Here is a 27,766-nt window from a genome sequence, read left to right as displayed (position 1 = left end):
GTCTCCATGTTGTGCAGGATTCACCACTCTAATACTGACCAGTTGTGTAAGGGGCACTGGTCTTCTTTATCATCCTGGTGGGACAAGCATATGTGGCTATTGTCACTGTCCTCAGAAGTTTGGAAATTTCACCCTCATACTGTATGTGTGGGATATAGTTAAATCATGCAGATGGCTCTCCTGTCACTAAAGATAAAGTTGGTTGGGTCTTCAAGCACTGCATGCTTGCACTTGTCTTGGTCTACTACCTACAGTATGCACTACAGTAACACCACAGATTTATGGTGTTATGTCTGATGCTTTAGCATTTGTCTAAATACCTGAAATGATTGCACTGAGCTGCTAGAAATTAGGCCATCAAATGTGCAACCTGCAATAGGTCACATGATAAGTAATTAGCAGATCTTCTCAACAGCAGTCAGTAACAGAGAGACAAAATGATTCACCTTGGACACAAATGTGTGTGACCTATTCAATAGAAAGTATTTTTGTATACACATGGGGCATTGGATAGTCATGAACTCAAGAGCACTATTGTGAGGTACCTAATCCTCTGTACAGCAACTTACAGTACCATACATATGCAATGGAGCTTTGACCACTTAGTATTATTCATATACTATGTTCAGAAACAAGATTTATTTCAGACATTTATTTTTAACCTTACCTTTACCCAACTGGACTAAAAATATTAAATGACCACAACACCCACAGTGGCTATAGTTGTAGAAAAAATATTCTTATTGCAAATCATTTAGATGCACTTTTTAAATGTATACATCTATTTTGTGAAATATATTGTGTATAACACTGCTTAGTAAATAGACCCCATAGCAACTGGCTATGTGCTAATAGGAAAATAATTCTATGAGTATGGATAAGCTGCATATATAAGGTCTTTATTGGGAGTATTACCTTCTATCTTTATTCACAACTCATTTTTTTAAGTTAGTAGATAAATTATAGTAATATTAAAATATAGTTTATTTAACTCAACCATATAGTAACTGTATACTCATTAAACCCAATGGCGGTGAACACATTGCATTCTACATACAGGGCAAGATGCCTGGCAAGACTTAAATGCTTCACTACGATTCATGTACATTAAATAGTTTTTCCTGAATTTTGCATATTATTTCTTTTACATACATACAAATTCACTTACAGTCTACAAGGTACTTAGGATTAGTATTTTTTGTTGCAAATTAATAGGTATAAAGTCATAGATTAAGCATAATGGAGACAGGCATGGCACGGACCACTCATATCGGACCCACGTCTTTCCTTTTTACGCAAATGACTGGCTATGTTGCAGAAACAAGCTACATTCAATATCATTATCATTTTTCAGGGTATGCTTGCATTGTACTTTTGTCACTGAAAATGTGATCTGAAAATGATGCATATTTTGAGAAAATGTCTTGGTGGGATGCTTGGTGCAGATAAGTCACAAAGTCTGTGGTGCACCAAAGAGGGCTATTTGGTGCTATTTGAAGATAGGTGTATATGCACACATCTGTATGTGACAATGGCTGCTTAGGGTGAATACCAGGACTAACCTGTCTGTAGTGGATAACCAAATGGTGGCATTGGGTACATTACAGAAGCACATTCTAAGTTAAAATTATCCAATCAGTTATAGCAGCTGCAATAGTTATGAAAAGTCAGTAAGCTCATAATAAACAATACAAAGCAATTAAATTACAAAAAAATATATTTTACCAATTGCTCAAATAAACTAGAATTTCTTAAAAGTCCATGATCTTCTTTAATTAAATATGAATTTCTTAAGTAAAGCTGGACTGATTTGGGATAACATTAGTTTTAATTGTACAACTATGCACTATTCTAATAAAATAAATATAAATTGTAATTATGTAAATGTTCACAAATGTATTTTGCTCCCATTAGATATTTGAAGTCATTCCAGGGAGGCAGAAGACACCATTTCCTCGGTAACCATAGAAATCCTTTGCCCAAATTAGAATTTTCTGTGTGAAGTATATAATATTGTCTGAGCAGTTTCTTTTTCATGACTGTACTGTGATTCATAAAGGATACAATGATGCAGCAATGGAAGCTTTCAACTATAACTGTAACATAAGCTAAATGATGCCTGTCTCTAAAATACCACACTCATTTTTAACTAACATGACTGTAATATAGAAAAACATTCTTGCAAAAGTAAAAATGAGCATTAATGACCATAAATTATATAATACACATAGGGGGTCAATCAGACCCGCTCATGAGCATCAGTATGCTCGCAAGCGGGTCGATGTTCCCCACTGTGCATGCACATGATGGAGGGAGCTCCGTCGTGCGCATGTGCGAGACCCGGGGAGCGACGGGCTTTCCATCGCTCCGGGTCTCGCAGCAAAGGGGGCGTGCTGTCGATGTTGATTGACAGCACTCCCCCTTTGGTGGGCGTGCCGGAGGCGTGCATGCCAGATGGAGGCACCTACCATCTGCAGCCGGCCCCACTGACATCACTAGTGATGTCAGTAGGAGTGATTTTGGCTCTGATAGAGCCAAAATCACTCCAGGGCTTGTGGCAGGGAGACCCTACCGCAGGGTCTCCGTCGCAAGTCCAATGGTTGCGATGGTCACGACCATCATGACCATCTTTTTGGCCACTCGCATATGCTGTGGGTGGTCACCCACAGCTATACGAGCGGCCAGGAGACCGCTCCATTTTCATGGAGGAGGGCCCTGATTCAGAGCGAGTGCTCTGGTCAGAGCATTCAGCTCTGAATCAGGCCCATAGTTTTCTATTTATATAAAATAATTTTTATTTTAAAATTGGATGGTATACCCATGTCAAAGTACAAATGTCATAATAATAATTATTTAGTATAGTATGAATCTATTTGAAAAACTAAAACAAGGAACTGCATTACACAAGTCATACACTAAACAGATGGCCACATGACTTAGCAGGTACAGTAGTAGCCATCTGCTAACCATTATTATTAGTGGCAGCTCCTATCCTTCTTGATGAGGGGTACTGCCCACCATACTGCTGTCCAGATTTGCAAAGGATCTGGCAAGTGCAGACTGTCTCACAAGCACTCACTTGTATGGACTCCATTGGCTGCAGACTCTAGATGTCAAATAGGCCAGATGGAAAAACAGGGGAGTGGCTTCAAACTGGAAGCACTTTCTATGGTAATGGTATTTTGGACTGGCAAACCCAGGGGTAGAAAACATCTCCCCTGGGACTGCCTGTCTTGCGTATTATTAGTAGATAGTACTTATCATGGGAAGTCACTGCCAGTGCACAGTCACCAACTGGCTCACTGGTGGAGTTAGATTTTACTCAGGGGAGTGGAGCCCTGCAGTCCCTATGTAAAATCTGCAACAAATTATTATTTTCATCTTTGATAAGAATACAAAGAGTTTCATTTTAATTATTTTAGGATTATATGCTTTTTAGTGAATTATTCAAGCAATTTCTGGCCGATTGTCCAACATGACTGATGATATCACAACCCAGGCTTTATTTATTGTAAATGTACACTATGGGGCAAATTCAATTGAGCGCAAGGTTTAGCAAGGAAAAAACCTTGCACCCAAGTTTGGATTACCGATTTAAAAAACTGGCCGCGTAAAAAAAAAATTACACTTACCTGCCCAGGGGTATCCAGTGGTCTCTGCGGCTCCTGGGGGCCTCCCCTCCACCTTCTTACTGGGGAGGGGACTGCAAGGAGTCCCAGGGGCTGCAGGGAGGCACAAGGGCTGCTGGGAGATGTAGTTCTCCCAGCGCCCATAATGGGGGGGCATAATTACACTGTACACACACACACCAGGGGTCACGCACACACTCATGAGCACACACACACTCACTCATAAACACTGACAAACACTCATACACACTGACATACTCACCGCTGCTGCAGGAGACCGGATCCCGACACTGGATGCAGTAGACAGCACTTCGGAAGGTGAGTATTACTGACTAATTAAGCTAACTGGAAACTTCCAATTGCTTAATTAGTAAATAGGAAGGGTGCCGCCAGGGTCCCAGAGCATTTCCCAACCATTTTTTCTAAAATTGTGGATTTTAGGAAAAATTGGTTGCGCTCTGGAAGTGCACTAAAAAAACTTCCCGGCGCTCAAAAAATAAAAAACCTTGCTCCTAATTGAATAGCAAAAATCCTGCACCTCCAGGAAAACCCCACAGGTGCGGGATTTTTGCTATTCCACCCCCAATTGAGTATGTCCCTATGTGTACTCAAACAACTAACCTCAATACCCCATGTGGCATGAGACACCTGGTGCGAGTGAGCTGCTAGGTCTTTTGCTACTTGGCATGCACCGGAAGCATCAAACTGCTTCACGAGACTATACTGAATAATTTGATATGTGACACTTGTTTATCTGTGTGACTGAATCTGTATACAAGAAGCACAATGTACCTTGGTGTGGAAACAAACAATGGCTGCTGCATCATAGAGCTTTGTATACAGATTCAGACACATTCACACATAGATATTCAAGTGTCGCATGTAAAATTATTATAATAATTATTATTATTATTATTATTAATATTATTATTATTCAGCGTAGTCTCATAAAGCAGTTTGTCGCATCCATTTGTGATTAAGACACATTTTTGTGCCAAAAAGATGCAAAATAAGACATTTGACGTAAGTTGAGTCACACAGGACCTGATGCACACAGAAGGACGTGAATCTCTTAATGTTATGGATGCCGATATAGAGGAGCCTTGAGGCTGGCCAGACGCTTAATCATATATTTGGAAATGTATGCAACTAATACCTCTGAATTTCTATTATCATGTAGGATTCAAGTATTTTTGCTAATATTGCTGCAGTGTGCTGGAGGGAATATCCCTTTTTTTCTTTTTTTCTGTGGTTCAGTGTAAACCCCACCCTTTACAAGCACTTGGCCAATATAATTAAGCTGATGTGAGCGACCACAATACTTTCTATTTGCAGTTCTGAGAGGCATGAAGGGAGCCAGCATTGGGAGGATGTGCTGGTCTGTATAGAGCCATTTGGAGGTATTTGGGGTACCTTCTAGGTGAGTCAGCTCTCGGTTTATACATGTGCTGTTATTATGCAGGACATTAATTGAAATTAATTGACCCAGAGTGGGTGCTACTATTAGGTACCAATAATTATTTTGGGGTGAGTGTTTGGGGTGGGCCCCCCGGAGTTTGCTCTGGCTGGGCCTTTTTTGAGGGCATCACCACTTAATTCACTTAGATACTTTTTCATCACCTTTCTATTTGTTTGTTTATTATTTATGTAATTTTAATTCTTTCTCATTATATTAACATTTATTGATTATCTTTACACATCTATACTTTACACTTCACCTTTCTTCCCTTTTTTGTGTGATGCCCGGGGATGGTCCTTGGCTGGATTCTTTTCGGGTGCCTTGCACCTCGGACGTGAACTCCTTAATGTTAGGGATGCCGGTATAGAGGAGCATTGATGCTAACTCGGTGCTTAATCATATACTTGCAAATGTATGCAACTAATACCTCTGAATTTCACTTATCATGTAGGATTCAAGTATTTTTACTAATATTGCTGCAGTGTGCTGGAGGGAATGTCCCTTTTTTTCTGTGGTTCAGTGTAAACCCCACCCTTTACAAGCATCTAGGCAATATCCTTAAGCTGATGTGAGCGACCATCATACTTTCTATTTGCACACAGAAGGGTTGTATGGCTGTGACTGCAGTAAGTGTACAAAGACACATCTGTAAGCATCTATCAGCATCCTAATTACAACCAGTCATAATGTGAGCTGTTCTGGACATTTTGGTAGAAGCAATGTTTATATTGAGTTAGAATGATTATTTTCTTACTATTAAAATGTATTTCTTACATATATATATATATATATATACATATATATATATATATATATATATATATATATTAGCACAAAGAGTCCGGCACTCCCTAAATTGTAACAATACTTGCCTGGGTGCCTGAATAGAAAAACTCATGTAGAATACAAAGGCAATAGGCACTCCTGGTACATTATAGCACTGCCCGCTGGAGGTGTGGTCCCGGTACGGACATGGCGTTTGTTCTCTGGGTGAATGAACTGCTATAACATAAGATGTGTTAAGTTTGTTTTATTGGTCCTGATGAAAAAGCCATAAATAAAGGCTTTGAAATGTTGACTATATACACTGTTTAAACCTTGTCATCTGTACCAGGAGTGCCGATTGCCTTTCTATTCTACATGAGTTTTTCTATTCAAGCACCCAGGCAAGTATTGTTTCAATTTGGGGAGTGCCGGACTCTTTGTGCTATTTTGGATTTGGGGGTCTCTTATGGCGTTTGAGACCCTTTTTGTCTGGGCACCCCATTTGTGGTTATCAGCTTCAACCGATTTTTTTTACTGGAGTGGACTTTGTTGTTTTTATTTATTTTTGAGTGGTGCTTATTTTAATATATTCCTAATAAAATATATTTTATTTTTTTTAGGGGGATTAGTTTCTAATTTCCTCCTTGTTTTTTTCATGGACTGAATTTATATCTGGACAGGATTAAGATGCTGGATTTGCAATTTGCACATTGGACTATATTATCATAAGGTTGCTGGATTAGCATTTTTGCAAATTGCATTAGCTCATAAGGTTGCTGGATTTGCACTTTGCACATTGTACTTGCACATAAGCACTATCAGCACTTTTTTGTTATGGCTGACAATATGAATGAGGACACAGGTAGTGGTTTTCAACAACCTGTTTATGCTATTGGTGATACCTTTAGCTACTCAGAGTCTGAAGCAGAGGCAATTTTGTTTAATATTCAATATGCTGGACAACTGGATTCCTTGCCTGTGGAGGTTTTGTACCGTGATTTGTTAAAACTTAAAAAGAGAGAAATACTTTTTTACAATGGCCTAATTCTCAGTGAGTATTACAGGGCTAAAAAAGTACCTCGTGATCTGCGGATCAAAAATAGCCCCACAATTGGTAGGCATGATCCCACTTTTTGCAGACGTTTGGTGTCAATCCTAAATAAGTGTTCTTTTGACTTAACTCTTCTGATAATTGAGCAATCTACTAAATAAGTGAATGTTACAAAAGAAAAAATAGCCACGTATGAACTGGCACACAAAACCACCTTGGAAAGAGACCCCAATGTCAAATAGCTGGAGAAACTTGAAAGCCAATTGGCTGCTTATAAGTCTGATCTTATTAAGTTTAAAAAAGAGAAGAGGATTAAAGTTGATTCAGATCATGAGCTAAATACGGTGTATCAATTCACTAATCCAGGGAGACATCCCGATTATAGAAATATGAAACCTTTCTTCCGACAGAACAGGAGGAATTTTGTGGACACTGAATCCTCAAATGAGCAATTTTCATCAGCTAGTGATAATGAGGTGGACTCCACTAGTAGGTAAAAGAAATAATACACTCCCTTTAGGGATGCCAACAAGAGCCCAAGGTCCCATAGGGGGAGCACTTACACAAGACGGGGGGGGGGCAAACCCAAAGACAAAGGGTGTGGCAGAAAACCTCCCCTGCCCCACAAAACCTAGTGGTGAATCTTTCATCTTACCCTCTTACTGACATCGAATTGAGCTTATTGGGCAAAGGACTTTCATTTGTGCCTTCAGTCTCCTTTAACTCCTTGAAGTGGCAAATTAAACAATATAATTTACAAAGGCAACTGAAATTAAAAGAATATTTTGCCAAAACAAAACCTATTTTGAATGCTCAATCTACTGACATACCACCGCAACTAAGTAAACTACTCAATCTTTTAACCCGACTATTAAAACATACTTGCGACTCTTGGGTACAGAGATTTCAAATGAGGTGCCTAAACTTCCTAAATGCAGGCCACATTTTAACAAACAGGAATTTAAGGCATTACATGACTTGGCTGATAATTCGGAGTTGATTTTTCGCCTGGCTGATAAAGGGGTGCCCTGGTTGTTCAGAATTTGAGTGTTTATAAATTACAAGTAGCTACTCATTTGGATGATACAAAGACTTATAGACGGTTGTCAACAGACCCTACAATTGAATTTAAGGAGGAATTAAAGAATGTATTGGCTGAAGCTGTACACAGTAATATTATTTCTTCAAAGTTACAAGATGCTCTACTTCCGCAACATCCAGTTGTGCTGATATTTTATACAATTCCCAAAATTCATAAATCTTTGAATAATCCCCCTGGTCGCCCCATTATAGCAGCCAGGAATTCGTTATTTCAAGCAGTGTCAGTGTATTTGGATGCCCTCATGCAACCAACCATCAGATCACATCCTCGTTATCTTTTGAAAAACTCCACATTATTGAGGAAATTAAATATGCTACCTAGTTTTGAAGAGATTTGGTTGTGTAGCATAGATGTATGCAGTTTATATACTATTATCCCCCATGATGATGGAGTGGCTGCCACTATGAATTACCTCCATCATCATCTGGATTATACGGGACCTGAGTTATCACTTGTTAGGGACTTGTTGTATTTGATTTTGACAAAAAATTATTTCATTTGTGATGGCGATTTCTTTTTACAGTTAGTTGGCTGTGCGATAATTGCATCTAGAATAGCGTTTTTTACGTGCTATAGACAACTTGCTAATTTTTTGGAGGGGTCCTAAGGTAGACCTTATTAGTGTTATTGAGCAACATAATTTGAGCCAATCACCGGTGAAGCTCACCTATAACATTAGTGATGTCCAGATCCATTTTTTGGATGTCTTGATATCAATTAACCTTGGCAAGATTACAACTAGTTTGTATTCTAAAATTACAGATAAGAATAATTTGCTTCATAATGATAGCTGTCATCCTGTGGCATTAAAGCGAGGACTGCCATACTCACAGTTATTGTGGGTTTTGGCAAATTACCTCTGACCCTGTGCTAGCTGAACATCAAATGGACGCGATGGTATTGAAGTTCTTAGATAGGGGTTATGACTGCCATGAATTGGAGAAAACTAAGCAGAAGGTTATGAAACTGAATAGATTAGATTTATTGGTTGGTAATGTTCAGACTAACAAGCCTCCAACATTAATTTGGACTAAACATTTTAGTAATGCTAGTTCTAAGATAAACAGAGCAGCTGAAAATTTATGGCCAATGGTCCAATCAGATCTTGGTCTATCACTATCAAATACTAGACTTATGCCATGCTACACACGTGGGCATAACCTTCGAGATATACTGGTAAAGACAGATATTAACCCATCCATCTTTTTGTTCTACTAGTATTGGCAAGAAGCAGGGTTGCTTTCGTTGTACCTGTATGACTTGTATGTATCTTTTAGCTGGTGATGTATTTTACCATCCACATTCCGGTAAGCCTTATCATATCAGATTTACACTCACATGTAATTCCACATTTGTGGGTTACCAAATTTTGTGCCCGTGTGGGTTGTCTTATATTGGGAAGACTGAGATAAGTTTTAAAGCATGTATGGCACTCCATCGTTCGGCCATTCGCGCAGCTTTAAGTACAGGGCCCAGCGAACAGTCCATGGCAAGGCATTTTGCCACAGTGCCCCATACCCTTGCTTCCCTTCATTATTGCATGATTGATCATGTGCCAGCCTCTATTAGAGGTGGAAATCGACCTCTTAAATTACTCCAATGTGAGGCTCGCTGGATACACACGTTGGGGACCCTTGCTCCCAAGGGGCTCAATGAACAGTTGGGTCTAAACTGCTTTATTTAGGAGGTACTTTTTGCGGTTATTTGTCATATGGTTTACTATTTATTGCCAGAGTTGGCTGTTTTGTTTGTCGATTTATGGTCATTTGATGTTTAATATATATAGATTATCCAGTACTTATTACCACTTGATCATTAAGTGAAAATAGGGTTGTGTGTTACCTGGTGCCTAAACTGGGTTTCATGTGCATTCTCTTTAATTGAGCAGTCACTATGTGCTGTCTGTTATTGATTTAACCAGTCACTGCTGTTGTTTAATTTAGTCAGCCATTAATATTTCTATATAATAGTTATTAGTCCATTTTAAATTAATTTTCTGTGTTTTAATTTCTTGATTTTGTCATTTTTGTAGAGATCCATTGTTATGCGAGCTTCCATGGTGACAGGGAGCACCGCTAGGTCATCAGCTAGGGTAGAACCATGTGGTTTGGGTCTGATGATGTCATTATAGTGCTGCCCGCCTGGGGTGTGGTCCTGATACAGACGCTTGTTCACTGGGTGAATGAACTGTTATAAGGTAAGATGTGTTAAGTCTGTTTTATTAGTCCTGATGAAAAAGCCATAAATAAAGGCTTTGAAATGTTGACTACATACGCTGTTTAAACCTTGTCATCTGTACCATGAGTGCCGATTGCCTTTGTTTTCCATTCACTTTATGACACACAGAGCCCATTCAGGTTATGCCACACAGTTGTAGTGCCCCTTATACATTATGCCACACAGTGATGCTCCTAACACTACACAGTAATACCCCTTACACATTATACCACAAAGTAATGCCCTGTACAGATTATGCCACATAGTAGTAGTGCCCCATATAACATATTATTCCACACAACAGTACTGCCCCTTGCACATTTTGCCACACAGTAATACCATATTACATATTGTGCACTGCCAGCAGCTCACTTCCCTATTCCATCCCTCTCACCTCCCCCTGTGTGCCATCAGTAGACAGCATGTGTAGATTTGGAGCTGGGCCGCTAGCTAATTACAGCTGGTACACTGGTAGGCAGTGGTTGACTTAGACAGACAGTGCCATTGCAATTTGAATCTGGCATTGATAGCGAGCCAATCAGAGCTCGCAGACCAGCAGTCAATCAGGAGCCACCACTGATGGCAGGCAGTGGATGACATAAACAGACAGTGCCAGTGCAATTTGAATCTGACATTGATAGCAAGCCAATTGAAGCTCGCAGACCAGCAGCCAATCAGGAGTGACCACTGATGATTGACTGCCAGTCCATGAGCTCTGATTGCCTTGTGATTCATGGAATTGTCTCTCCATGTTTGCCTGCTGGTGTGCCAACTGTAATTAGCTGATGGAATGGCACCAAATCAACACAGCTACCACTCAGGCCCCCTTGGTGGCCTTGACTGGACCAGCCACCTTGTTTACATGACTGGATGAAGGGGGAGTGGCAGGCCTCAGAGGAACTCAGGCTTAATAGCAGCCATACCCTTTACACCCACGGTAGTTACACCACTGTTTGCTTGCATGTTAGTAAACAGTGGGGTCCATTTCAGGATCAATAGAATAGGGTTATAGGTGAGGACAAGTAAGCAAATAAAGGCTGCAGTTGTACTTCAGGGCAGAGTTTTCAACATATGCAATGCCGGGGATCCCAGCTTGTACTAAATAACAAGCTTAGCTTTATCTCCTATGCATAGATTTATCTCCTGTGCATCTGACCCATCCTCTATTAACTTGTAAAACAATTCAATAACCATTTTATAATGTATGGGTTTCCCCTCCAATGTCTCTTTTATAATACCCATCAATGCTCTGCGGTGTCTCCCATAAGGTGAAAACCCCTCCAAAGATTCTGGAACCACTATAATGGCCATAAATGAATAGGGTAACAAATAATCCCAATGTTTTATCCACCACTTTCTTTAGCATATTTTTTAAAGTTTTGTTTAATGTCTCCACTAAACCATTAGTCTATGGGTGATATATGGAGGTCCTTAGCTGAGTAACCTTAAAAAGGCAGCAAACTCTTCCTTGATTTTGACATATATGCGGTACCCTGATCAGTTAGGGTTCCTCAGGTACTCATTTCTGCTAAAGACAAGTACTAGTTTCCTAGCAATTGTCTTTGTTGAAATATTGTGCTATGGCATCGCTTCCAGGTATCTGGTAGCATAATCCATTACCACCAAAATATACTGATGACCCAAAGCAGACTTTATTTGAGGTCCAATCAAATCCATGGCTATTTTCTCAAATGGGACCTCAATAATGGGCAATGGGACAAGCAGAATTTAAAATATGGCTTGGGTGTGTATGGAAGAATAACAGTATCAAACGGCATATTCTGAAAACTTATTTTGCATGTCCATAATGAACAAGAAAAATCCGATATGCAAGCTAATTGTCATACAGCTTATCAGCCTTATTAAGCAGACTTGTTTACACATATGTTAATCAAAGTGTCTAATATACACCACTGACGGCAAATGCTCAATCTAATTATGACTACAAATTAAAAAACATTCCATACCATTTCTATTTCTTCTAAAAGTTCCCCACCACAAACTATGATTCAAGGCAATCAAAAACAAAACATTTGTACCAACTCAGAATTTAGTGTTAAAGCTACATTGCAATTATATTCTGGATCATTCAGCTTCCATTTTGTATTCAATAATCCACTGGAGTTATAGAAGATAGTAAGCACATCAGAAGGGCGTGTCCATAATTTTTATATACTGTATACCTTATTTATAGCTTCTAGGTTCTCATATAGACTCACATCAGTGAGATTTTCATGTTTTATCCAAGTCAGTGTGCACAACTTGTAATTCCTGCTCTACAAATTAAGGCATTAATACATTGCTAACAAATTATTGGTCCAATCTTGAAACCTATGGATACTAAGCCTAAAATAATTATGTCAAACATAATATATTGTATTATTCCAGAAAAGAGGTTAGCAATACTTGATCCTAACTATCCAAAAGGGTCCCACCCTTCTCCAGCACCTATTTTTTCTAAGACTTATGTGATTCCTGAACCTTATACAACTGTCTAATAATTTCTGAATTATTGTCTATATATGTACAACATTCTTGACCGACAGTACTAAAGCACATGTACCACCATCAGCTACCAACAACTGGTCCAGTGCCATTCTACTCTGTAAAGTCACTTTCTGAATTTGGGCAACTTCTTACACTGTCTGATAAATAGAGACAACCATCTTACAATTTGATTGATTAGAGTCAGGATTTCTGAATTTCTTTTCTATAATGACAATAGAGGATAATGGAGAAAGTACTCCAGCAGTATGGTCACCATCTAAAAATCTAAAGGACATATCCACTTTTTCACTTTCCTCTTGCTATGATGTTCAGGTGAAGATGTGTTCTCATGCACCTAGTCTCAATATTCCATGCAGCATGAGACCTCTGCCTCAAGAAAGCCACCAGGTCCAATGCGACTTGACTTGCACCTAGCATTTTTTGTAGACTTTCACTTGAAACTGAGTACGAGTCACAATCAGAGGAAACAACATGCATCATGGGACTGCACTGTTTAATTTGATATGCAAAACTTGTATATCTGTGTGAAGCTGTGTCTGAAAAGAAGCACAACTGACCCTGGTGTGTTGTCAGTAACTCTCACAAAGCAAACTATTGTATCTAGGAGAGTACTGTACACATTGTCTTCTAGCTTCCAAAGAAATCCATGAATAGGCCAATTTTCCATATATGGTACCCAATATTTAGTAAGTATAAATGAATCCCATATACAGAAGTGTCCACATACACCTTTCTGAAAATTGTGCCATGGTGTCCTGAAAATATTATATAACTACAGAAAACATAACTAAGAAGATTTTAAAAATCTTTTTTATATATACGCAACTGGGGATTGAACAATGGTCACCTTATATGGGAGGTGATGCAACTCCATCACTGATCTTAATTAGAAATGGTATCACAAGGAGGATAAACTATACTAAATTCTAAAACCCATAATAAAGCTCTTCAGGATTTATTAGTGGATATATTTTTCTTTCTGTGTTTGAGGCTGTCCATATCATATTCTTACTCTGCAAAATTATGTCAGCAGTGTTATATATTTTTAATGAGAAGCTTTATATGTTTAGTGTTTAAATATTGAAGTATACGTATTTATAATATAAAATATATTGATTTAAACAGATGGTGTCCTGAAATTCTGTTTCTGCCATATTGGGAACATTACCCTTTTGATTAGCGCATCACCATTTTTTGGTTTATATACTGTGGCTGCATAAGCAGAAAACTGGAGAGGAAGATCCTTTACAGTATGCTGCCTCCCTTTGCAGTGACAGACAGGCTTACAAAATGCCCTGCAGACTTTGGCTACATATACTGTAATAGGTCCTAAAGAATAGAAAATAGCGCTTGGAAATGTGGCTCTATATTTCATATACTAGAGCTATAAAATCAAATTTTCGATAAACGACATACAGTAGAAAATAGCGCTTGGAAATATGGCTCTATATTTCATATACTGGGGCCATAAAATCAAATTTTTGATAAATGACATAGAAAATAGCACTTGGAAATATAGCACCATATGGTAAAAAAACTGTTGCTTTATTTCTAGCTGGGACTAGTACTCTATAACAGAAGTTGTCAGTTTCAGTTTATTTTCACTATGTAAGAAGTAAAAGTCTATGGCTTTCACCTGTAGGTGTTATGGAATAGTGGTAAAGTGACTGCACATCACACCAGGCATTTAGGGTTTGAGTCTCAGTGTAAACAATTTTTTGCTCCAAAAATAAATTTATATGATTCAATAATATAATATTATCAATAATATCATTTTAATAACAATGAAACTTTTTAGAATAAAATCATATTTCATCTAGAGGGTGTGAACAGCATGTACAGTATGTGGGGATCTGCGTCAGTGAGGATGGTGTGTGTGTGTGTGTGTGTGTGTGTGTAGGGATTCATAGAGATATACTGTAGAAATTACCACTTGAAAATATGACACCATACTGTATTTGATATACTGGAGCCATAAAATTACATTTTAGATAAATTACATAGAAAATAGTGATTGGAAATATGGCTCTATATTTCATATACTGGAGCCATTAAATCACATTTTAGATAAAAGCCATAAAAAATAGCGCTTGGAAATATTTCTCTATATTTCATATACTGGAGCCATAAAATCACAATCATAAAATCCTGCACTTGAAGAAGGACTGAATGTTCAAAATGCATCATGCAGCTGCCATGATGAACTTACCTGGGAATCTTGGATCTACCATTATTGGAAAGGGCTAAAACTCTTCTGGTGTGTTGTGGAACTCAGGGCTAAATTCAGACCCGCTTGCTAGATGCGTTCGCAAGCAGCGAAAGTATGCAAATTCCTGATCACACTGCAAGGCAGCTATGTCTTAGCGTGCGATTGCTCTGTGTTTGCAGATGCCCACCAGCCTGTCTTAAGATGCCTACTGTCCCACGTCATCTCAAAGAAGTGTATGCAACCATCAGTAACATTGAGTACCATCAGATGCGATCGCAGCACTTGTGGTTGACCATATCCTGCCACAAGCACTGCAAGTATATTTTTGCAATGTGAGAGGAAACCGGAGTACCCGAATGAAACCCACGCAAGCACAGGGAGTATATGTAAACTCCACACATAATAAATAACTACAGTATTATACAGAACACCATCTGAATCCACTACAAATGTTTACTGAAGTTTACTAATATGCATCTAAAATTATATATAAAAGATATTGTTGTTTTGTATGCTATATACCTGTAATAGGGATTGTCATGCTTGTGCAATTACTGATAAAAGAAAAATATCACACAAAATAATCAGTTTTTCTATCTTTCATCCGGTAAAGAGAGACCATAAAAATGCACACTGCATACAACCATGAGGATGTACTGTGAGAGATGTGCAGCTTTCTATATTATAGCCACTATTGGGCAACAATATTCTTACTTCACAGAATAGTGCTGAACAATACAGAATAAGATGATTAATAAGATTATTTTCTACACTTACTGTACATAGTACACTAGATAATATCATAAAACAGCATTAGTACAAAATGACAGGTGCTATTTAATGGAAAATTAACTTAAGTTTATTTATTCTGGTTGTTTTATTTCATTATATATCACATGAATTATGCTCTTCTGCACAAATACACTTTTTATGCTTGGTATATTTGACTTGAATGATTTGCTTGGTATGTGCTACAGGATGTGACTTCCACTACCAAGGCAAAGTTTAAAATCCAAATTAGATCTAACACAGTGAATATCATTGCAAGTAGAATGCTTAAATGGCATCAAAGGCAATTTTTTAAATTTCTATTACAGTACATCTATTATTGATAGCAATAGGGGAGACATATATGAATTTCCTGTACCTTCTAAAGGTCTTTCCTGGAAAGAAAAAATACATGAGCTAAGACAGTAAAACACACCAGCTACACAGCTGTCAAATACTCTATGAAGTACTTACATTTTGTATCATTAAACTCTACATTAGTTTGGAGTAGAAAATAACCTTATGTGAAAATCTAAATTTTTTTTGTTTTCTCTTTTTTGCCTTAACTTCTTATCTAGCGCCTGTATTTTCAGAATGTTGTCTTATTAAATATTAAAAATCTATCAGATTGCCATAAACCAAACTGTTAAGTTGCAGTTCCACATTATACACAGCTATGTTCGAAAACTCCCATACAATCACCATACAATGAAAATACCAATTCAAAAGTGAATAATGAGAGCAATTTGCGATGTGTCTAGCCTGCGCTCACTTATGGTTACACTTCATTGACTATGACAAGTAAATGTAAGTGTACTCATGGAAACTCTATTAAATGCCAGGTGCCATACAGTATATGTACAGTATACACTTGCCTTGATAGAATTACAGCACTTTTCCTAGTCATCACTAGGTCAGAAGGTCTATTCTTTCATTTATAAGTAAACACAAAGCAGCATAATATTACAAAGGGGGTTCTTGTACTGTACAACTGCCAATTTCTACATATGATTCAGTTTGTATTATCCCATAAAGTGCCTTCTACAAGAGTTGAACTGATGCATTTTAACAAAGACAATAATTAAAGATTGATTTCAAATTTAGTAAGCCACACTTCTTCGGTTCTCTTGGCTTATTAATGTTTTCTTATTTTATTAATTTAAGTTATTTCAAACTACTCAGCAACAAATCACTTAATTTATGTGCACTATAGTAAAATTAATATTGGTATGGATTACACTTCAGAAGTTGTTTAGCTTTGGTGTATAATTGGTTTCTTTGTTACTTCTGTTTTTAAGCAACAAAAAAAAATCAAATTTGCTATCTGCTTCCTTGACCTATGGAATTTGCTTGCAGTACTTAGTAGCTTTCTTATTTAAATACAATGCTTGTATATTCCACACTAGTTTCGGGAAGGTGTTGGGGTCAGTTTGTGCCATCTCTAAACTTCTATTTACAAATATGGAGTTAGTAAATTTCAACAGAACTGAAACAGTGGAAAGCTCTAATCTTCATCTAGAGCAATCTACAGGAATAATTTAATTATATTTTTTGTTTTTCTGTTTGGCTGCTGGACCACTGACTTTGGGTGTTAACATATGATTCTGACTAACCAGCCATGCTAACCTAACTATAAACAGTAACAGTTGTGATAGCACAATATATATTAACTTGCCTACTGTCATCTACAAATTTCTACACTAGAGCTGGTTAGATATTTTATGTACGAGCATTCAATCTTGACTTTGCTTATGTACAAGTTAATTAATATATTACCAAAGTTGGGGAAATACAAGTTCTTTAATCATAAGCCATGGTCATACTGAGTCCTGACTCGGATCACTTTTGGGGTTCCAAGTAGAACTGAGGGCCTAATTCAGACCGCTTGCGAGTTTTGAGCACTCGCAAGCGGGTCGATGTTGGCCTAGTGCGCAAGCGCATGACGGAGGCGGCTCTGTCGTGCGCATGCGTGAGACCCGGATAGCGACGGGCAAGCCATCGCTCCAGGTCTCACTACAAAGGGGGTGTGCTGTTGATGGTGAGTGACAGCATGCCCCCCTTTGGTGGGCATGCCGGGGGCGTGGCTGGCCAGATGGAGGCATTCCCATGGGAATGCCTACCATCTGGGGCCAGCCCCACTGACATCACAAGTGATGTCAGTGGGAGTGCTCTCTGCTCTGATAGAGCCGAAAGCACTCCAGGGCTTGCGGCATTGTGACCCTACCACAAGGGTCTTGTCACAAGCCCGATGGTCGCGATGGTCTTGACCAGGAGGCCGCTCTAAAAATGAAGAAGGACAGCCCTAAATCAGAGCGAGTGCTCTGTCAGAGCGTCCGGCTCTGAATCAGAGCCTGAGTTTTGGCTCCAGTTTTCCGGCAAGTTGGATTTTGGATCTAAAAAAAAATAATCTTGCGTGTTTTTATTGCAGGTAAGTCCCTTCATAATGATTTCAGGTGCCAAAATTGGTCAAAATGTACTGGAAATGACTGGAAATTGTTGTTATTAATGTTAATAATACTATAAGAACAAAACAGGTTCAAGTTACATTATTTTAGTTTTTCTCTATTTTTTTTTAAAGAAATCCAAAACCGAACAAAACACTTGAAGCTGGTTTTGCCTAAACCAAAACCATAATATTTGAGGGTGGTTAAACCAACACCAAAACACGGGGGTCCGTGCATATTTATAGATAGGACATGGATTTCTTCGAGGTTATACAGTATGTGCGGATGCAAAAGCATATGATTTTGTCTTTGAGAATGCACATTCTATATGTCTGCTGCAAAAAACTGAGATAACCACAATGACACTATTCATTAAAGAAAAAAAAAATGTATACACTCCCAGTGGCAAACATGGATATCACTTGCAGTTGAACAATTACCATGTTAACCTGGAAAGTTTGGGGTCATTTTATTGTGCCACATGACCATAGTACAGTATTAATGGTTAGTTATGTCTTCTGGCTTTACACCACTTGGGATAATGTTGAGGTTTTCCAGCATTTGGCCAGATGTTATGAGGATAATCGTAGGTGCTGCATGGTATGCACTGATCCACTCAGTGTAAAATACACAAAATTGCATTGTCCATGTCTAAAAAAGGTTTAAACCTAAGTACATATAAAGATTTTATACTCATTACTCCAAATGCTTAGAAAGTCAGATATGAAAGTCTAATGTGAAGCTGGGTACACACCTGGATGTCCAGGTGACCCAGCATTGCAGTGATGCGATGTAACAGTACATTGCATCACCATACACAATACATGATCTGCTGTACGATGGTGCAAAATATTGTTACATGTCTAATGTAACCCTACCACATCGTCGCTAGCATTGCCGCAACTGATGTGCAACACATCTAATGGGAGGATGTGACCACTCAATTCTTCATATGAGGAATATGGTGGTTTTCAGGGTACACACCGGATAATATGTCATATAGTCATGGGCGGATTGGCCATTACCTTAGTCTGGAAGATTCCAGGTGGTCTGATTGGTCTGTGGGGCCGCTTGTCATTTGTGGCCCCGCCCCCCGAATCACATCACCTGTCACTGCTTTCTTTCATGACAGGCAGCCTGCCGGCTGCCAGTCACAGCTAGTAGAGCTGCCCACGGCCCACCTCTATCATGAGTAGAGGCTTCAAGTCCCCACCCAGCAGGAAGTAGGGGAGGGCTGTGTGTTTTTAAGCCCTGAGGGACCGCCAGCTACCTGCAGCATGCCTGGTATCCAGGAGACAGGCTGCAGCAGGCATGTTCATGTAGGTCTATCTTGCCTTACACTGCTAGTCTGCCTGGCTCTGCAGATTTATTGGCAGATTCATTTCCACAACTAGACGGAGAGGGGGCGATTACTTTTCAGCCACAAGTGCAAAGCCCTGCCGAACTGCATGTGGTTAGAGCTGGCTACCGAGCAGCCTCGTCTGCCTCCCTAGTCCCGACCGATAAGCCCCGCCTCCCGATGATAAGCCCCACCTCCCAATGATTAGCACCGCCTCCCTAGAAGCTCCTTCTCCAGTTCAGAGACTCGGAAGCAATGGTGGCTCAAACATCCTGCCTTGTGTGTCCCCCACAGCATCTGGCTATCACAGAGAGGAGATGTGAATAATGCATTGTGAACCCAAGCAGAGCCCACAGGAGAGCTGCTGCTGCAGACAGAGAATGAGAGGAGGTGAGATGGCCTGCACAACCCACACTGTCCCCTGCCCAGTATATAAATTCTGTGTCCACATAATGTAGACATCTAATACCCACACTGTCCCCTGCCCAATATCTACATTATATGCCCTCATAGATATCTAATACCCTCACTGTCCCATGCCCAATATGGGATGTAGTTAATAGACCCCAACACTACCTGCCTTACACTTGACTTAAGTTAGTCATTGAAATGCCGATGCCTATCTTAATCCAAATGCCAGAAGACTGACCCCCTCCATCCCGATCATCGTCAGCCAGGTAAGTATAACACTTAGCCCTGGGATTGGAGGGGTTAAGTTTAGGGACCCCCAGGGGGACTTTTGGTTTGGCACCCCCCATTGAAGGTTAGGGTTAGGGTAGGGGAATGGGTGGTTAGGATTAGGCACCCCCCGGGAGGGTTAGGTTTAGGGTGCGGGGAAGGGGGTTTAGGTTTAGGTACCCCTGGGGTGAGTTTAGGGTTAGGCACTGGGGGGAGGTTAGGGTTAGGCACCCCTAAGGGAGGGTTAGGGGGGGAGAGGGGAGGGTTAGGATACTAACCACTGGCCGTCGGGATCTCCTACAGTCGGTCTTTCACTGTCGGGATTGGAACCGGCAGCTGTTGAGCCATCGGTATTTCAATCCCATTAAGCCCAATATATATATTCTGTGCCACTGTTCCATGCCCACTATGTACTTTCTGAATTCACATAGCTAATACCCTCACTGCCCATGCCCACTATATATTTTCTGTGCCACTGTCCCATGCCCACTAAGTACATTCTGTGCCACTGTCCCATGCCCACTAAGTACATTCTGTGCCACTGTCACATGCCCACTAAAGGCCTGATTCATTATGGATTGCAACTGCTAATCCGCACGCAATTGGCCGATTGTTTTGCACTACGCATGCATAGCAGTGCATGAACTTGCCACTGCGATCAGGACTGCGATCGCAGCAAGCATGCAGAACCATATCAGACGTGCTTAGGTTATCTAGTGCGATGCCATATGCAGGATCATAGCATGCACTGAAGTTAGCAATTTCTGAGTAAGGTCAGGTCTACCACAATTGTGCGTATGGGTCCGATGTTACTGATTGTTTTGCTATATAGTGTTATGAATGTGAGACAAGGGGAAGTTGGAATCGTTATGTTTGTATGCGATCTTAATGTGCTGCGATCGCAATGCATAGCACCGCTGATATTAGCAACTGCGTACTGTGTGTGTTAGCAGAATAGCGATCCGTAGTAAATCAAGCCCTAAGTACATTCTGTGCAACTGTTCCATGCCCACTAAGTATATTCTGTAACCTCATAGCTATCTAATACCCTCACTGTCCCATGCCCACTATATACATTCTGTGCCACTGTCCCATGCCCACTAAGTACATTCTGTACCCTCATAGCTATCTAATAACCTCACTATCCCATGCCCACTATACACATCCTGTGCCCTCTTAGCTAACTAATAACCTTAGCCCACTATCAGGGATGGCACAGGGGGATAGTGCTGGAGTGATTAATGGGGGGATGGGCTGGAGACAGACCAAGGTGATAGTTCTGGAGACACACAAATAGGATGGTAGGACCACTGGTACTATTAGAAGAAAAGACTGGAGGACAGTAATCTTCAGTAAAATAACAATTCTAATGAAATCATATTACTGATGCAAATGGTACCAAATGAGCAAATATATTTTATTAATATAAAATTGTATAATATGGGAAACTCACATTTTGTCCTGCCCCAAACCTTTGTTACTATGTATTATATGGTTAAACTTCTGTTGCATGTTGATGACATTGGCTTTATTGCTATGCAAACAGGTGGCTTCCGGACCATGTGACCTCAGCATGAATAGTGAATACTAACTCAAGACACTGCCTGTCCAGGAATTATCAATTTCTTCAGAGGTTCCCTCGTTGCAGAGAAATCATATAGGTAAGAAACTACTCATTGTCATTCACATGCTCGCTGTGCTTATTCACTGGAGAGAGGGACTGTGGGCATGCCCATCAGCTCCTGGAGCAGTGAGTATTCCCCCAGCATGATTAAAATGGGGGGAATGGCTTGCGGGCATGGCATTTCACGTGAGGATACACCACTTACCACGAGGCCATGCCCACTTTTTGGACACGCGCTTTAGGCGTGCACACATAGGGCCTGTTTCAGAATATTTTCCAGGGCCACTTTAAATTTCCAATCCGCCCCTGCATATAGTGTGTACCCAGCCTTTGGCAAAGACAATAAGGAAAAGTCCTGTATGCATAAATGTGAACAGATGTTGTGTGAGTAGAATTAACAGAATGGCTTATTTATGTAATCATGATGAAATCGATTTTATTTTGGGGAATACATTGCCAGCAATGAACTTCGAATAATAGTCCTTTATATTATGTGGCTGAGGATGTGTTTATGTAACTTATATTCTTTTCTTATTATTTTAATATTTTATATATCTCTTTCCAACAGAGTCTAAAGAATAGACCTTTCTTTTCTTGCAATGTAATTCGGAAGTGTATCATGTGTCTATTACAAATAGTTGCAAAATGTCAGCTATTTGGAAAAACAGTATGTCCATGTTCAATGTACCTATTGGACTATGCCCTTCAAATTCAGCTCTTTTTAGCAAGCTCAGTACAGTATATATCAAACTATTATAAAAAGTTGTATACATCCTGTAAGAGGCAGACTCACTTGGTATGACAAGTTATTGTGTCCAGATATTTATAATTATCTAGAAGCATGCTTAAAGATGAGGGGCTAAGCTGAGACTAGATATACTACTTCATCTGTTATTTTTTTTATTGAGTGATATATTGAGAACAGTTCTTGTATAGGTCTAAAAATAAGCTGATGTGTCAGTTGCTCTCCCTAGAGGTCAAAATTATATTTACTGTGTAAACAAAACATAAAAGGTGACTAAATAAAAGTGGGTGAAGTAACATGTAAAAAGCTAGTATTGTTATACAAACAGTGGTTTGCTACAATTTATGATTGACAGTCCATGATTTAAAAATGTATAATTGATGCATTGTATAGATTCATACAAAGGTACACAGATCTAGCTTTTTCAGCATCTTATATGTCCTGCAGAGTATGTATCAAAGACATGTGATTGTCTAAAAGATTAAGGCCCTGATTCAGAGCCGGACGCTCTGACCAGAGCGCTCGCTCTGAATCAGGGCCCACCTCCATTAATATGGAGCGTCCTCCTGGACGCTCGTATAGCTGTGGGTCACCACCCACAGCATATACGAGCGTGCAAAATGATGGTCGCGATGGTCTTGACCATAGCGACCATCGGAACTGCGAGTAAAAGCCTGTGGTTGAGTTTCTCAACTGCAAGGCCAGGAGTGATTTTGGCTCTATCAGAGCCAAAATCACTCCCACTGACATCACTAGTGATGTCAGTGGGGCCGGCTTCAGACGGTAGGCGTTCCCTTGGGAATGCCTCCGTCTGGCAGGCACGCCCCCGGCACGCCCACCAAAGGGGGCGTGCTGTCAGTCACCATCGACAGCACGCCCCCTTTGATGAGACACTCCGAGCGAAGGAAAGTCCTTCGCTGGTCGGGTCTCGCGCATGTGCACGACTGGGCTCCCTCCGTCGTGCGCATGCGCAGTGGGGAACATTGACCCACTTGTGAGCATACTGCTGCTCGCGAGTGGGTCTGATTGACCCCCTAAGTCAAGCATGTAGTGTTCTGCAGAGGCACTGGTTGTAAACTAAAAAGAGCAATCCTTGATCAAATTTGCCTTTTTATAAGCAAAGGAATTCCTGTCATTCCCGATTGTGAGGAAAGTTTTAAAAACTATGTGGTTTGGAAACACTGAACAGATCACTAGGGAATTCAGCATCTGCTGATTGGCAATGTCAAGTTGGATCTATGGCAGCACTATGGGGACCCATGCTATAGTGCCATATGTCATGGCTGGTAAAGTCTAGTGCTAGCTAGTAAACATTTGGAGGACCCACATTATTTTTCTACCAGATTTTTATACCAAAAGCCTAGGCTTAAAGTCCTAGTGCTGGACAGCAATTTTTGCGGAAATCCCATGTGATTTTTGAAGGGGGATTTCCCATTTATTTAAATAGAGGAGCCTGTAAAAATCATAAGGATTTATGTAGTAACTTACCCAAATTGTTGCACGGAGGCAACTAATTTTTTGATGTATATTTTGCAGATGGTTTGAAAACTTGCCACTTAGTAAATCTGTTGACTTCTTTCACATGTCAGCATTTCTCATATTGGCATTGTGGACATGTCGACATTATGCACATGTTCAATGTCAACATTTTACCAATAGTAACATAATAACTGTCAACATTTTGAAGTTGACATTATAAATGCTGACATTTTGACTACATCCCCTAACTAATAGATCTACTGTGGGGTAACTAGATCAAACAATAATAAGAAAGAATTTGGTCTTCTTTTCAAATAGTATAACTAAATGTAACAGGCAAGTTCTGAGTATTCCTACCTCAATTACAAATTACACTAGAGGGGGATTCAATTACCTAAACCCCGAAGCCAGCATTCATCTGGGATTTTTTTTCCACCTGCCCAAGGCAGGTGAAAAATAAATCCCCAATAAACAACCATGTTTTCTAAATTGTGGCTGCAAAAACAAGTAGATCCGTGACCTTATCACAAAAATAAATTATAATTTTTAATGGATTATTGGATAATCATGGATAATCGGGTGAAGAAAATGGGATCTAATTAAATTGCCTGAAGGCAAAACAAATGTGGTAAGGTCTATTTTACTTGCCAAAAGTTTTATCAGGGCCAATTGAATTCCCCCTTAAATCTATAAGTGCTGATGTTGTGAGAAACCTACTGGAACCTCTCATGATCCTGACTATATAAATAAAGGAACTATAAAATAAAAAAGTTACAAAAGGTTATCAATTATTATTTTAAAGAACTGTATTAATTTTTGGTAATGCATATAGTTTGTATTAAATTCATGGTTTTCCAGTATTTACTTGAAAGTAACCTTTAGTGAACTTCAAAATGATTGATGCACACTCACCATCAATACATTGGAATATACCTAAACTTTATTCATCAAATCAGATTTGATATACAGTAAGTACAAAAACAAAATAACTTTACTAGCTGTATGTAAAGCTCTGTAATTACTGTATATCATGAGCTAGCACAAAGGTTTAGGTATCTTATAACATACCATTTACACTTTACAGGTTCATTTTTGCTATTATGAACTATATGGAATTATAATCCAAAATACACCATTTAATTCTATTATTTCAACATAACAGGCCATTTCCTGCAATGACACAAAAGTCATACTAGCAGATGTTTGCTACTATCAGATGGCACTGACAAGAGATCTGATAGCTGGTAATAAAAATAATGCATAGAAGAAACTCTGTGACTAATCTCTTTTTCATGAGTTACAGAGGAGTGTGAGCACTAAGAAGTAGCAAACAAAGATCCGAAGATATGTGGTCATTCAAGTGTTCACTGAGCATGAAAATGAGCCTTCAGCAAAAATCGTAGTACATACCATGATGTGCAGTCAAAGAGAACTGTGTTGAATTAGATTACAAAATTGCTTTGTCTATATTGCTTGAAAAAAAAAACATCACAAGTGCAAGATATGCTAATCAGAATGCCCTGGAGACATGTGGATAATTAATTTAAAAAATGCATACAAAACCATAACTATTCTTTATCAATCAATATTAATGAGGGACATTGTTGACACCAGCAAAGAGTGACACTTCTTGTTTGGTGTATATTAGCATAAGAAACTGACATCTCTATTTCAACCTAGGCAGTATAGTATAATAACTCATTCAGGTTTGTTTTTCTGTGCTTAAGAGATGTATTGGAGAAGTGCTAAAAAGCCATGGGAAGTGTTTATTATGCAAATATTATATTACCTGTCATTTGCATTGGTTTGTTTTTTAATTATCCATGGACTGTAATTAATGCAGGTGCTTCTCATGTCCTTGTATTCATTCCCAGCTGCTGAAGTGATGTTACTGTCAACACATATTTAAAATCAACTAGTTACATCATGTGCACCATACATTCATCCCTTATTGTTACATACAGCCTATCCTCTATGAGAAAGAAAGGTAAACAGGCCTATCATGTAGCAATGACAAAAGTTCCTTGTGTGACCCTTCTGATACTGGACAGTTATCTGTAAAAATTTACTATATTTGTGTGTTAATCCCCAAGAGCACGCAATATCTCTAGCAACTTTACAGGTTTGTAACAGTGGTAATTCTCTTCAGAGAAGCAAGTTCCCCTACTACATAGATCTTAGTCTCTAGATTTAAGTCAGTCACAGGTATTAAATCTAAATTTAGAATTCAACACAAATAAATTATCTTTACTATTTCATTACATTGCATGTCCACCAATTTATCCAACACCTTATAACATAACGTACATGACATTATTTTTAAATATGGCAATATACTATACAGCACAACTTCTATCACTTGCCAGTGGAACTAAATAACTTTGAAAATGTTTTTATACTGCAGTATAAATTATTTCAGTACAATAAAATGTCTCTAGGGTTCAAACCTAAATTATGAGCTGGAAGGTGCACATAAATTAGTCCCAGAGCCTGCAGGAGGTTGTATAGTGCTATAGATAATGCTCCGGATTGTTTACATCTACTATATATGATGTCACTGTGATTGCCAGTGGCAGAAGGCAACCCTTTGTACTTTGCACATTTGTCACTATATATATGCATATATATCTCTATTGTAGTCACTTTATTTAATGTCAGTTTCCAGGTAAGTATTATCTTCTGGAGCCCGGTGTGATCCTCACATGTGGCTGTTGCATATATTTTATATTGTATCTCTTCAGTGTGCTTCATATATTGCTATGTGCCAGTGCAGGTAGTCCATTCATATGCTCTATATGCTGAATACAGGGGCTGCAGCACTATAAAGAGCTCCCTGGGTACCTTTCACATCAGTTTCAGACCAGTCTGCCCTCTTCCCACCTCTGCGGTCTGTCTCTGGCATCTTACATCCTGCCTCAGGGCTTTCCACCTTCTGAGATCTGCAGAGCATCCATCTTTCTCTCTGACTATCACCTCAAAGTCTCCTGAGTAACTGCTGTTCACTTTCAGCTATCACATGTCTGACCACCTGACACTGGTCACATGACCTGCTGCTGACCTCTACAGTAGCTGCAGAGATTGCTAGAAACTGTAGTCTGCTTGTGTAATAGCCTCTACATGTGCTGTAGCATGCTGCACTGTGTAAGATATAATAACTCACATAGCGGGGTACTACATACATCCCTGCTTAAATCTTGCATGTCCTCATTCAAAGTCCACTGTAGAACAATCTCTTATACTTTTTTTTTTTACACATATACTATTCACATCTGTTTGGTTGGGGTGGGCCATGATGGAATGGGTGGTCTCCACTCTGGATTCATCTGGCATGGAGCTTCCTGGGGAAGTCATGCTCAGAATATTCCCTGCAGATCCTGTTGCACCAATCCACTTGGTTTCTCTATTCGTCGACCAACTGTTCTCTCCATTAACTCACTCTGCTCTGAGACATCCGAATTTTGTTGTCTGTGTCCATTAGGCCTCCTTAAATAGTATGGTGGGTACTGACGCCTACAGAAGGGCCATTGTAGATTAGTACTCTCTTTATCTGCTGCAATTTCAACTTTTCCTGAAGTCTCTCCTCCTTCACGGTGTTGGTAGTTTTGCTGGTAGTTGGTTGGAGGATCTCTGCGATGTCGATAATACCAATAATGATTGCGATCTTTTGCATATTTGCTGCCTTGCACCGAAACACCACCAGGACCAGTTACATTAGTGGCTTTGAAGCCCTTCTCTTTCATTACCACAAC

General features: G+C 39.4%; 1 long non-coding RNA gene across 1 annotated transcript in view; it reads right to left on the bottom strand.

Annotated features, from left to right (window-relative positions):
• The window catches only part of LOC148454347 (uncharacterized), a 50,500-nt gene extending 23,559 nt beyond the window's left edge, over positions 1-26,941 (bottom strand). The window contains exons 1-2 of the long non-coding RNA XR_015874813.1: positions 26,859-26,941; positions 25,807-25,908 (exon numbers count right to left, since the gene is read on the bottom strand). This is a non-coding gene — a long non-coding RNA (uncharacterized LOC148454347). The remainder of the gene's footprint in view (positions 1-25,806; positions 25,909-26,858) is intronic.
• Between the last annotated feature and the right edge of the window lie 825 nt (positions 26,942-27,766).

The sequence above is a fragment of the Taudactylus pleione genome, unplaced genomic scaffold (genome assembly GCF_031769625.1).
Source record: "Taudactylus pleione unplaced genomic scaffold, aTauple2 ptg000998l, whole genome shotgun sequence".
NCBI classification, from domain to species: domain Eukaryota; kingdom Metazoa; phylum Chordata; class Amphibia; order Anura; family Myobatrachidae; genus Taudactylus; species Taudactylus pleione.
This window is presented reverse-complemented; position numbering and strand designations above follow the sequence as displayed.